General features: G+C 40.2%; 1 protein-coding gene across 2 annotated transcripts in view; it reads left to right on the forward strand.

Moving 5' to 3' along the window:
* The window catches only part of THSD4 (thrombospondin type 1 domain containing 4), a 272,344-nt gene that overhangs the window by 18,162 nt on the left and 239,702 nt on the right, over positions 1 to 14,480 (forward strand). The gene's annotated exons all lie outside the window — the stretch shown is intronic.

The following is a 14,480-nucleotide window of genomic DNA, read 5'->3' on the forward strand; positions in this document are numbered from 1 at the left end:
TAGCCCACCTGTGTTTCTTGTCACCTTTTCTATAACACACAGGCAAGAGCACTCTTGTAGATTGGAAAGCATTGCTTTTAGAATGGATTTTTTTTTTTGTTTTTTCTGCCAGAGCAATAAAGCAATGAATAGTAAAACCTGTCACTGTCAGTGAGGCCAAAAGAACTTCTGGATTCTTGTGCTCCTCTCCAAAGTATTAGTCACAGTAGGAGGAAAAATAATAGCAGATCTGGCTGGACTAATAGCCTGATTTACAACAGCAATTCCTGTATTTCAAAATCCCATTTGAAGTGCAACATGCTGGTATTTCTATTAATGCTATATACAAATGTTACACTTGGTCAAACTTGCCCAAATTTAGTGCACATATCAAGCATTTATTTAGGGGTATTTCCTAGCCCATTCATTATACTGCCAGTTAGTATAAAAGACCATATTATCAAAATGTTTGACTTTAAAAAGCAGGTATTTTCCTTTGAAATCCCAGAGCAATTATTTTTTCAAACTCCAGGTCACTATTCATCTTATTAACACACTAAAGCTTCACAACATTTTAGGGCAGCAAGTTATAGATGCTCAGTTTTTAAAAGATTAACAATAAGGTTTGCAAGCTGGCTCTGCAGTAATTTCAGGGCAACTGAAATTGATTCCCTGGTGCTGTTGCTATCATTACTGATCAATGTGGGTGTTTTGTTGCAATTTCTTGAGATGCAGTTGGGTTTTAATTCTTGTATTGTTTCTGTGACAACAACACTACATTTATTCTAGTTAGAGTGGAATGGAAGGCAGTGATTTGGTTTTTGGGTCTTACAGAATATTGTCTGTGGCTTTAGCTTGTTTCAACACTGGGCAGGGTTTGAGAACAGTTTTTCTCCCTGTTTGCTGTATGTATTCATAGCTACAGAGAGAGCATTTTATTGTTAGGAAGCTGTCATCTGTTGGGTTGAATTACAAACAGACAGGGTCATGATTCTTTGTTGTTTAGGTTCTTGAAAGGCTTGAAATCATTAACATTCTTAGGATGACATGTATCATAAATCATGACATAGGAAAATTAGAGGGATTCACTCATGTACATGTAATTTCAACTGCAGGGTGTACAAATACATTGTTGTACTTATGCTTTCCCCAAACAGTTATTTTTTTGTGCTCTGATGGCCAGCACAAAGTTCTCTGATATCCCTGATTTCTCTGTCCTGATCCTTATATTGACCAGAATGAAAAAGGGTAGGAGTGAAATGAAAGAAGATATAATTGCAGCTCGTAGGTGTTCCAGCTGCTCCTCAGAACCCTGAAGTGCTGTCATACAATATGCTTTTCTGACTTGTGCCAAAGGACCAGTACACAAGTAACCCCAATTAAGAACAAACTAGAAGATATTAATTTCTAAATAGCATAGAAGGAAAAGGGCTAGTGATTCACTTCTGAAATTCTGGCATGGTCAAGATGAATTATGTCATTTGTACTTGGTCACTGCACAAGGCTTGCTGTGGAAACAGCTGTGTCAAATAAGCTAGGAAAGAAACCAGTATTTTGGAGCTCCCAGAAGGTCTAAATATGTTCCTTTCATCTTCCAGTAGTGACAGTGCTCTTTTAAAAGCTAAATTCTCTGACTGAGAGTACAAAATTTCCTTCCTTAATAGCTAGAAAACCCCTGCAAAGTAGGAAGAATAATGTGTGTTTTGCTATGAAAAGAATTAAAGAGCTTGACTGGCAGTAAGGTAGATTCTACTTAGCTTTGCTTAATACTTAGTTAGGGATAATGTACTATTTCTTTGGAATTGTGTAATATCTCTGTCACTTGGGCTTTTAAGTAGTACTCTAACAGGCAATTGCCAGGTAGATCTGATCCTGGGACAGAAGAAAAGTCCTTAGAGTCCCTGGCATGAGCATTTTCTCTGGTTCTGTGATTACAGGATTCATAGCCTCTGTGGGTTTGGTTATTCTTTCAAGTAGAATTATTGGGCAACTTAATAACATAGACACAAACTAAGACATTAGAGATACAAGTAGTCCTACAAATCAAGAGATTAAGAAAATTATAGCTATTTTAATAAAATATAAGAAATAGTGAGATTGAAAAGACAGTATAGAAATAGTTTAGTCTGCATTTAGGTGCCAGAATGTCTGCACATGAGCTTTTAGGAATTACTTCTTTTTGCTGTCCATAGTTGATGCTTACTAAGTCCAGCTGTGACAAAATTCTCTCCTTAGATTAATGACATCTAGGCCAGTTCCAGGAAAGGGGATAATTTGGAAGTGAATTTAATATCTGTTGAAGACAAGGAAAAGATTTAGTCAGCCTAAAAAGTAGGGTAGTTTTACTGGCAAAAGTTTTACTACTGCTCCTGTTCCTTGAGACTTAAAAGCTAAAATGTACTACCAATATGTAGTATAGGAACAATTCAGGTGGGCAGAGGAATGGCTCATCTCCATCAGTGTTTTCTGTCAGTGGCTTTTATTATATTATGCCCTACATACGAGTAGGGCATAATTTTTTTATTACAGGACCTGTGAAATTGCTTCTGGCTTGAACATAAAGTCCATGCTAATTTTTGATCAGCTTTATCTTCACACATCATAACTTTGATAACAAGTCAGAGTATGGGAGAAATGGGTCAGATGTTTACTTGGCCAGTGCTGAGCAGAGGTTTGGTTTTGAAAGCCTTATTAGAACACTGTGACCTGACAACAAGTTCCACATCTCTGTCCTGGCAATTGTGAGGAGGGGATAAGTGGTGCTATTTCCCCCTTGATTGTTGAACATGTCTGTGACCCTTCCTTAGGGGTAAATGAGCAGTTATTGACTCCTAAAGCAATGCACTGGCATCAAGCCATGGGTGGGAGTTAGAAACAAACGTGCTGAAATGTATGGACTGACAACAAAACAAAGACCAACAATGACACTGCAAAAGAGCAAAAATTAAAGCCTCAAACGTTTATGTGTTTATGATCCTGTGACTGAGTATCCACAGTCCTGGAAGAACAGGGAGAGTGAAGGAATGACTGTTGGAATAAATACTGAGGAGGGAGCGTGGGCAAACCAGAGCTGATGCTCACATCCACTCTGGGCCAGTACTGGCTGTGTGCCATTGTAGGTGAAACTGTTAGAACAATTTATCACATAAACAACAAATCAGGCCAAATTTATCTAATCAGCTTTTTGTGATTGAAATATGTCTGGGCTCCTTTTTCCAAATCTACAAGGGTTGCAGCAACAACAAGATTAGGAATAGGCTCTGTGTATATGTATGTGTATATATGTGTCTATTTTATGTTTGCTTGAGCATTTGCCCTTATGTGAGAGAGTAGATTGTGAAAAAGGAAAAAGCATCACAGGAGTAAATAATGGGGAATACTAAACAAGAGCTGGCAGATGATGTTGGTACTCTGGAAAGCTTTCAACTAGAACCTTCTATTTTTTTTCTGCTATTTCAAGCAGATTTGTGGTTGTTCAAGCTGAGCTGGCAGAAGCTTTTAGACAGCATCAGACCTTGAGTGAAAAGCTGTCCTTGGGAAATGGCATAGCTTCTAAGTAATACATATTGTAAATCTTGTCTGATAAAGTATGGGCCAGTAAATTTGTCAGGAGTGTGTATTTTGTAAGCTTTTCTAGGTTATACAGAGAACATCTATGCTGCTGCAGGGTCTGTTAGAGCAGGTTCAGTTCTGTGTTGTATTTGTTTTCTAGTCAGCTAAGCAATATCTCAGGAAGATTTCTGCACATCACCATTAATCTTGCTCTGCCCTGTGCAAGGCTCCACAGGTGATCTTGACTGGATTATCCTGTATCTTCACAGTGGAATAAGTGAGGAGGCTGGAGGTTTCTTGGCAAATGAAGAGCACTAAACTCCTTCATATGATGTACATCACTCTACTGTGACTATCAAGCAGAAATGTTTTTAAATCATGTGTGTTTAGGTTTGGGGTTTTTTTTTCTTTTTCTTTTTTTCCTCCAGATATTTCTATCTCATGTCAGCAAAGTTCAAAAGGCCTCATTATTTTTTGGGTTATCAAAAGTTTGTGATAAGTTTTCTTCTGCCTGCTGCTGAAGGAGTTCTTTTAGAGCTTGGTTTTACCTTGTGCCAACAGTAATCTTGGAATTCTAAAAACTCTGATTATTTGCATTTCATTACTTTGATGAATTATACTTCACAGTTTGAATCTTGATACTCCTCTGGGTTATGTTTGGGTTATCTTAGCAATTAGAAAAAGGCTGGCTTTGCACTTACATATTTTCTTAATAATCACTATCTTCTGTTAAATAGATTGTATTAAATGTATGAAGACTAGAGAAGGAGAGGATCACTTTCATTCTCTCTTCCTTCCCAACCTCCTTTCCCCCCAACTCCTTTCTTTTTAGAGGAAATAGTAGGACAAAAGTGAGAAAACCAGGAAAGTATAGCAAAAAATACCAAACAGAAAACTTACAGTTTTTCACCGTAACTTAAACTTCTTTGGAAAAACCATTATGTCAAGCCTATCAACTTTGCCCTAGGGATTAAAACCCCCAGATTTTCTGTCCAGCTCTAGTCAGAGATTGTAAGGGAATAAAATTTGTCTTCCTACTGAATGGGCTCAGAAGTAGATCTCTGGCCAACTAATTATTTCATAATCTGTCAGGAAATTCTCTAGATCTCCAAGTATGCAGAGGATTGTCTCATCCAAACCCAAATGCCCTGGCTGAACAGCTTCATATTCTCATTGCACATACTGGGGAATTGTGAGTTTGTGCAGGTAGAAAAACAACCTTGTAGCTAACTCAGAGTTCCTTCTGCAGCTCACCTTGAGGATGTGTCAGAAGCCTCAGCTGTGCACTTAGCCTGCACAGCTGATGTGCCCATCATGCTATTTCAGTAAAGAAGTTCTACTCTCTTGTGTGTTAACCACAGCTCAGTGATGTTCCATGGATGCAGAACTCTTGCCATCCATGGATACAGCTCAGACACGACAGATAAAACCAGAACAGGCAGCATTCCCTATAGCTCTCTGCATTGGCCTCCTAAAGGTGTATGGAGAACTGGGCAGATTCTTTTTCTTCAGACAAGAGTACAAGTGCCTTCCCTATTGGTATGATTCTCTTAACTCAGTGGTGACATTGGCATAAAATGCTATCTTTCAGCTCTCAAGGTCCCGAGGCAAGGCTGGTGGTGTGACTAAAGAAATTTCATTCAGAGCTTATCTGAGAAGAGTAAAATTCCAGATTCCATCAGGAGGGGAAATGGTTAGTTACCAAAATGAATGACTTGACAGGTGGAGATACTAGAACCAGGAAACAAACTGTGCTCTTTTGAGCCCTGGGGAATAGGAGCTCTTATACAATCACGAGCCCATCTTTCTGCATAAAAGGACTCCTCAAGAGTTGAATATAAGCTGTTTCTTGCTTGCAGAGTAAGGGTCTGATGCAGCTGCCTGAAAGCCACAGTGTTTCATCATTGATTTAATTCCAGCTTAGATCATCTCATATATTGAGAGATCCTATACATATGTAGAGGGTAAATGTTATCTAGATTGATTTATTTGATTATATTGATTGCTCTCACATCAATACATGGCTGTTACATATGACCTAAAAAGGCTACTTCTTCATTCCCATAAAATCTCAGAGTAGAAGTTTTAAGATGTTATCTGTTTACAGTTTAAGGCCTGAAAATGTTTTGGGCTTTTACCTTAATAAAAAGCCACGTAAATTCTCACTTTTTTCTTACATTTGTGAAACGTGTGCTGAAAGCATGTATGTGTGCATGGATACATACACACAAAATTCAAGAAAAGAAGCAGCCACTCAAGCTGGAATGTGAGTAGTGATTGTTCTGGTTGAAGTGCAGGCTTTCCCCAGATGTTTGATTGTACACATGGGGCAGGCGTCATTACAGATTAATAGACAGTACATAAAATACACACTTTCCCTCCCCCATTGCTCTTGTTTATCTGATTTTGTAGAAGGATTTTAATTAACCCCACAGAACTGCAATAAACTACAGGAATTGTAAAGTGAATATCCAGAAACACTGCAGAAAGAAAAATTGCTACAGAGCTATAATGTTATAGTTTTGTTCTTTTGTGCCTGTAAACACATCTGTTCAACACTTCTTCTCTGTGCAGCTGAAAGGCATAAGGGAATATTTTTCATGAAAAAAAAATTAGCAGTGCCTACTTCAAAGAATTTAGGAATTAGAGATATTTAGATAGTGAGGACATTGCATGCACTCTTTAAATGTCTCTAGATTGCTTTTCCACCATGAGAAAAGTGCTTTCCATGACTGTACTTCTATTTACTTCTTTATAGAATGTGATAAATACATACACACAGAAACTCAGATTGGGTATCTATATTACACCATTACATGTCTAATTGTCCTGCTGGACAAATGCTGATATTGTGTAGATTGTTTTATGGGAAGGTAGATCAGGAAGCAGAGTTTGGGTGTCTTGCTATGCAGTGTGTATGTGCATTAGAGGAAGTCTATACTGGGATATTTCAAAAACCCTGGTCCTCTCCATCCTTTTGTGCTTGTCCCTCACTTTAAGTGCATGGAGCCTGTGGACCATCTGCCTGAAGTGAACTGAGCTCTGCTTACATCATGCACAAAGAAAGGCAACATATGAAGTCTAGTTTACAATACTATCCTCATATTAATCTCTAAATTAAATAGAGCATCTTCCCTCTTCTCTCAACCCACTTTATTCCTCCCTTTATTTCATTGTAACAAATAAGTTAAATTTTATTCAAGTTTTAGAAGCAACAGCTTTTTTGAGAGGCCAGATATGCTGCCTCAGAGGGTAGGTAGAGAACAGGCAGCTGAGAAGCTGCAGCACAAGTGTTTGGTGGGAGGGATTGTCACTGGGGCTAAGCCTTTGGCAGTGGGGATTCCAGCTCTGCCTGGGCCAGGCTTCCTGCTGACAGCTCATCCTTGTGCTCAGCCTGGCCAGGGAGCAGCCAGGAGAGAGCTGGCACTGCACAGCCTGGGGAGAGAAACACTGGAAAGCTGCATGGGCTGTGCCACCCAAGACTCTTAATGCAGCTCAAGCCAGGGAAAAGGCTCTTCCTGCTATGAAATACCTGTTACTTGTGTCAGGTGTTTGGAGGAAGACAGGAAGAAGGCTATACTGACAGTCTATTTTATAACTGTAAGTAGGGATAAATAAAGAGAGGGGGGAAAGACAGGATTTAAAACATTCACTACATCTTAATGCTTTTTATGAGCCCAAAATGAAATAAAAGGAAGAGTGTGTTTTGTACAGTAAGCCTTTGGCAGTTGTGGTCGATCAAACCAAATTAAACTGTTGAATATTCGACAGTTAGAAATTGTGTATCTTGTAGTTGTTAGATTACCTATTGCTGAATTTATGGTGTGAATATCTAGCATAGAAATTACATTCAAATCTGTTAGGATTTTTTTCTAGTTACTCTGCTGATCAACTTTTAAAGAACAAACCTTAGGCTAGGCTTATTAGACGAGGGAATTGATCCTGAGTTATGGAGAATATGTCTTAGTTTCTTGCCCCAGAATGACTTCTTTCTATAGAAGACAGGCTGAAATTCTGCTCACATTGTTCTCATAGATGACTTTTCATGATGTACAAAATGTGTTACAGAGCAGCTGGATAGTCTTGGCTATGACCATTTATGTAAAAGGCTAACTTGTACATACTCCTCCTGAAATACTGCATGTCTCGTCCTAAAAAACCCCTTCTTTTCAGAATGGGGAATTGAACATGTCCATTTTCCACTGTCCTGTCTTTTTCTCTCATTAATAACCTAATAATTCAGTCAGTACATGATGTTCAATTGTATTTTTCTTCTCTTCAGTGCAGAATGGAAATCTTTACTGTGTAGGGCTCACATCCTCCAGTGAGAGTAAAAGATGATGCAGATCTAATAATTTCCAGGGGATGCAGGAGAGGGAGCCACCACAATATTTTTTTTCATGCTGTTCCTCATGCATTGGAAATGTTCTCAATGTTTTGACACAAGATTTGCCTGCAGATCAGCACACAGGTTTCCTGTGGTCCAACTGTTTCCATGAATCAGGGAAAAAGCATCTAGGCATGTTTGCTGCGCAAAAAGGCAAACCTCATATCTCAGTACTCAGATAATCTATAGGCCTTTTTTATTTTTTTGGTAAACAACTCTCTTCTGCTTCAAATTAATATCCTGATTGAGTTGCTGATACAACTGTTAAGCTATTGACATCAAGTTGCCAGCAGACAGCATGACAAGAAGCTGATAGAGCGCTCCTGCCAATGACTTGCTTTCAAGTGTCTGATCAGAGCCACAGCACAGAGTCTGGATGTTGTTCTTCAGGTTACACTTTCAGCAAGTACTTGAGTAAAGATTTTCTCAGGGGCAATGGTTTTCAGGTAATTTTAAGTTCAGCCAAGAATCAGTAAATCAGGAAAGAAGGTAATGTTAAAGAGAAAAACTGTCTGGAAACAACCACTATTCCAAGCAGTATGTGTGAGTTCAGTCTGTGCATGAGTGCCTGACATAGGGGCAGTGGTGCACACTGGAGTAAAGGGGAAAGAAATAATGAATAAAACTTAGATATTAATACTTGCTTTGCATTCCTGGAAATATTGCTGGAGTCTACCAAGCTCTACCTGCCACTGCCAAGGGTGAATACAGCGAAGTGCATTAAATCATACTTTAGCTCCTGTCGTCTCAGATGTAATTACAGTCTACCCTCATTATTTTCTTGGTTCTTCTCCCAACCTGTTCTGTTAAGAATAAAAGACACAAAATTGGGCCTCATTCAGGCTAACACATAGGAATATTTAATACTGAAGAGCTTTTCTAGTGGAAGAAATGTCTGATTTTGTCTCCAAAGCAAGGAAACAATCACTTCCTCCATGTACTGACCTTCACTGACAGGTAGCATCCTGACACTTTCGTACTGGATCAGGGCTTTCCTGTGCATGACAGAGAGAGAAATGTGTGCTGGTGCTCATTTGGTGACAGTTCTGACTGCCAACTGGTACAGCAGTGTTCTAGAGCAGTGGTCATCATGCCACAGAGTGAAAAACAATAGTACTTGACTAAGGTATATTACACTTACTTCCAAGGTACTGCAGAGGAATGATTTTATGGAGCTAAATTATGCTGTTTTAATTTTCATAATGCTGCAGCTGAGAAAAGAAAGAGGCATTGCATGAGGCTAGTTGTAGCTGAGATTTCCTGAAGAAAAAAATGTCATAGCTAGATTCGGATTGCTCCTATGGAAGGGGAAGGAAAACTGATAAGTCTAAAATTAAACAAAACCCTTTAAAACAGTATTTCAGCTCATAATCAGTTGTGTTCTGACATGTGTTGGCAGGAATAGCACCGAGGTGACAAAGAATCTGGAGTAAATCAAACAAACAGCATGAATTTCAACTATCAATCAAAATCCAGATTTTTTCATTTCATGACCAAGCAATTGCATCACTATTCAAAGGGCTTATTCTTGTGTCATGTACATTGCCTTAAGTAAATTAACTCTGGGAACCCACTTGGGAGGAAAAAGAAGGAAAAAAAACCTCAACCAGAATATTGTTAGAAGGTTTATCCAAAGTCAATATTTATGAAGTCGTAACAGCCCAGGAGGAATCCATGCTGTTTCAGTACCACAAGCAGTGCCATTGCTTCCACAGTGTTTTTTAGAGTTTCACACCTCTGAATCAGCAAATAACTTCACAAAGGCAACTAATGTGCCCGGGACTTGTCCAGCCCATGTGGTTCATATTCACTGCCCAGAAGGGTCAAAGCTCATGCTCAAGAACAATTTCCTCAGTATCATCCTGTTATTCTCACACTGCTCAGAAGGCTTGTTTGCAGAGCCCCAGCATGGGGACAAATGCACAGATTTGTGATGAGAGAGGAGCTGCAGAACAAGGAGGGCCAGCATGTGGGTGCTTGCCCCATCTTGGTGGTGCTGAATGCAGGTGGTTGTCCTGGCTTAGAGCTTCTTACTGGAAGGTTCTGGCCACGTCTGCCCACGGCAGCAGGCAGCATTGTGTGTTTGCACTGCAAGAACTGGTACCAATGCTTTCCTGTCAATAAATCCCTGATGCAGGAGCATCTTAAGGGAATTGGGTGTTTGTAACTATTCTTCAGCATATCCCATTCTTTGTCTCACTGGTGCTTTTCAGCTAGAATACTTAGTCAGGTAGGATGTTCACAGTTTTATCATAGGTCTTTTTAATTATCTCTTTGCATCCAAAGGAAATAAAGATACCTTAGGCAAAGTTTCTTGGTAACTGAGCATCTGCGTTTCTAAGCCATGAACAATGCTGAAATCCATTATTATTTCTAAATTCCAAGAGTTAGATTACCTCTTTTGTGTGGCAGGATTAAGGCTTGCTGCCTAGCACAGTGCCTTGCTTTCTGGCTGCTTGTATCTGAACACCTTGGGCACCCTTTGCTCCTACTTGTCACAGCATCTCTGTTCTCTAAAAGGGTTCTAACCAATGTTTTGGTCTAAATATCCAGTTGTTTAACAGTTTTCAATAGACCTACAGCTGTGCCTAGCTATTTTGAGAGGAAGTTAGGTTTTAAACAAACAGTTCAGATCTCCCAGCTCTTGGAGTGAGCAGGTCCATTTGAAGAATGCCTCTCTGATGGCAGACAGACTGCACCCAATATTGTGCCAAGTCACTCTCCATTTGTAAATATTAGAATGTGTTGTAGTTACAGATATAGTGAAAGAAAGAAGGTTTAAATTATACAGCTGAGAAACACCAAAGGAAAATAAATGTAAAACAGCACAAGATGTGTGTGCTGTAGGTCTCCAGTCTTGCTATTAGATAGTAAAGATAAGAAACACAAGCTAAAGTCACTCAGTTGAATGACCCTCATGTTTTCCTAAATGTCTATTTTTGCTTCACCTAAATCTGTGTAATCATCTTCTCTTTCACTCATATTTTCTGCTATGACAGTGTTTTAAAAGGAAGGCTTAAGCAGAAAACATGTGTGGACAGGTTATTTGACACATGTTTCATAATACTAGCTCTGAAGAACTAAAGATGGTGATTAGCAAAAGGCAATGGAAGAAAGTAAAGAGTATGCTCACATAAAGACAACTGCTGAGCAAAGGATGTGGTCTGTGTAGTTGTACATGACCTGGCTGGTGCTTATCTGGAGCAGGGAGGAGTCCTTCAGTGTGACCAAAGAGAAGTACTTGGTGTGGAGGAGGGAGGGGCAAGTCCTTCTTTTGTTTGGCCAGAAAGTCAACTTGTCCTGCTGTGCTGTTCAGAGGTTTTCCATAAGAAGGAGGCAGTGGTACCAGAGACCAGAGCAGCTGCAGGTCCCAGGGAACTGCCATTGCTGGAATTTGCCCTTGCATGCAAAGTACAAGTTTAAAAGAGGCATGTTCTCCCATTTCTGTAATGTGACTTATTAATTCAACAACTTTTATGCATCTCTGCTGTTCTCAGGCAAGGATCTGGCAGGAACCCTTGATCTAGCACTGGGGAAAGGCATGGAGGACATGAAGACATAAATCAGGTTTTTCTGAACACAGTTTGAGTGTAAACTACAAAACACTGCTGCTGCTCAGGATACCTAAGCTGCAACTGAGTTAGCTACTGTTAATTTCCTTTGGTGGCATGTACTATTTCTACTCCTGCTTAGAGTTACAGATCAAAGGGTGAAGAGAAAACTTGTAACTCTACCGTCTTTCTTTTGTTTGTGTTTGGTTTTGGGTTTTGCAATAGTGATATTTTTTCCCCAAGATTTTTAATGCTTGTATAAAAGGCACTTTCCAAGGCTTAACCATGCCACTGACCTATGCTGGACACGTTGCAAATTGGACATTGTCTTCTGTATACCAGGCTGCAGATTTCTAACTCTTTGCAGTGTTGACGCCTGCTCTCACAAAGAGAAGGAAATGAAGCAGAAAGATCCCACTGCGACAATTAGTGGCTCACAGAGAAGTATTGAAACAAATAATAAGTGGCTGAAACAATTCAAGGGAGGGAAACACTAGCTTCCTACTCCACCACAACCTAATGTTCTTTCTCAGATTCTCTCTTTCCTTATCCCAATGGGGATTTTCACACACTTTCATTCCCACTGTTAGTGTGAAATGATTCTTTGTGACCAGCAAACAGCATTTTGGTCCTACAGCGCTCTTCTAACCTCTCGTCTGTTGTTAGTCTTATGATTTTATGCTGTACCCTTGTCTGAATTTTTGAAGTAGCACTAATGTCTTGTTCCCAAGCTGCTGTAACACAAAGAATTTTAATGAAACTAATTGAAATAGATTCCTCCTCTTTCACTGAGGCAGCTGGCCAAAGAACTGGCTCATGGGCAGGAAAGTCCTTCAGCTTTGGAAGTAAAAATACCCCAGTACCCCTTGCATCTCAAAGGGGAATATTTGCAGCTTGCTGGGTGAGTGGGGCTGGTGGCTATCCCTGCCCTGACTCGAGATGATGAGGTGTGACTGAATCACCACATGCTGAAGAGATGATCAAGTGGGTGAACTCAGTGGTTATGTGTAGATGTGGCACTCTGATGCAGGGTTCAGTGGTGGGCTTGGCAGTGGTGGCTTTACAGCTGGGAGTCGATGATCTTAGAGGTATTTTCCAGCCTTGGTGATTCTATGATTCCTGTCCTACACTTAGATCTTTCTTGGCTTGATGAGTTCATACTTCCCTCAAAAACATTGTTTTCTGCAGCATCTTTTGCCAGCAAATTAAAACTTTAAACAAGCATTTCCTTTATGAGTTACTGCAATTACATTTAATCTCCTAGTGAATGCTGCTTTCTTTCAAGCATTTATATTTTGCTCTCTATTTAAAAGAATGATGCCATTTCACAGTCTCCTTGATATCCACTTAGAAAAAACCAGCCAACAGCCTGATTATATATTCCATCAGATAGCCACGTTTGTTAAGTGAGACCATGAAAGACCTCAGATAACATTGCAGTGCACGGAGGGGACTCTAACTCTGCCGTTGTTCACAGCAAATTGAGTGTCTGCTGCACAGATAAGGGGTGGGAGGGATTGCTCCTCGCCCCCTCAGCAGCAGGACAGCTTCCTCCTGCACTGCTGGGAAAACACGATGCACGCTGCTCTGAGCAGTTCGGCAGCAGCAAGGGGAGGAGGAGATGCAGGGATGACAGACAGGGCCCTGCAGCTCTTGGGAGGGAGCAATCACTCCAAAACTCAAATAGCAAGCAAGAGGGAAGTTAGGGAAATTAAAGGCAGCAAAGGAGACAGGGAGGGAAAATGCTGACAGTGGATTTTCAAAAAGCCTCCTTGAGGTCTCTGCTTTAATGTAGCCTTCTGTTGCTGGCTGTGCCCAGCTGAACAACCTTTGGCACCTCCAGAGTGGAGGCTAGTGCTGTTCAGCTGCCCTTAATTTAAAACAAGTTTTCCTCCCCCAGGGGTGATAAAACTTGGTAGCTAAGTTTCAGACTGGCACAGATTAAGTGATCTTTCTCCAATATCTGGAGTTAGCAACTGTCTCAAGCAGAGTATTGCCATCATGTAAAGTAAGTGCTGTAATTAATTCATTAATACCTTAGTACTTGGGTCTTTGCTCTTGAAAAGAGCTCCTGTCTCTAGTCCATCTGGCTGCAGTTGAGTCTCTCCCTGAAGCAAACAGTAGTCATGCAACTGGCAGAGTAGGTGAAGTAGAATGTGTACTCTGGGCAGAGGTTAGAACTAAAATACTGTAACGTGCCAGAGCTAGTCTTGCTCACATGCTACCTGGCTTAGCAATTAGTCACTTATTTATGTACTTCATTAGATCATAGTCAGAGCTGCACAGCATTTGAGAGATTGTCTACCACTGCCAAACAGGCTTCAGTCTAGGTTCTGAAGCTCAGGTGAAGTTCTACCTGATAACAAACGACCTCATAACTCAGGAGGCACTGGCAGAATTCTTTCTGGATTAAACCTGCTGTTTCCATACCCATTTGCTTCCTACAAATGAGACCTCTTGGAGGTAGCATAGCTACCCTTCTGTTGGCATTATAATGCAGCTTTTCTTTGCAAGTGAGAAATCGTTACCATACAGCTGTGCACAGCTGTCTTTTTGCAACCAAGATCTGCCATGGTGCTTACAAGGCTTCTGAAACTGCTCGGGAGTGCTGTGGCAATTGCCTGCTGAAGACACAGGAGTAAGTAAGTTTTCTGCAGCAGATCTTTTGCTTAGAGCTTAGATCTATACATGAACTTGGGAATGGAGAAGGTTGCTTTTGTGCAATGAATAGCACAGTCAACACATCATCTTTTACTCTTTTTGTCTGGGTTCAAGTGTAATGAAGCCCAAAATGCTGGCAAGAAAAAAACACCTGTTTTGCTGTGCTTTAAAATAAATACATTCACCTGGCTGGGCCAGCTCCAGCACAATACTAATAATATTTTTGTGGGTTTTTTAAAGCATTAAACTAAATGTTGCAATGAACTGTTGCCAGTGACTATCTGGTTCTAAGGTTTAGAGCTCATGCTGGACACTTTATTGCTCTTTTCAGTGAAAATGCCCTTAGGGAT

Source organism: Passer domesticus, chromosome 14 (genome assembly GCF_036417665.1).
Source record: "Passer domesticus isolate bPasDom1 chromosome 14, bPasDom1.hap1, whole genome shotgun sequence".
NCBI classification, from domain to species: domain Eukaryota; kingdom Metazoa; phylum Chordata; class Aves; order Passeriformes; family Passeridae; genus Passer; species Passer domesticus.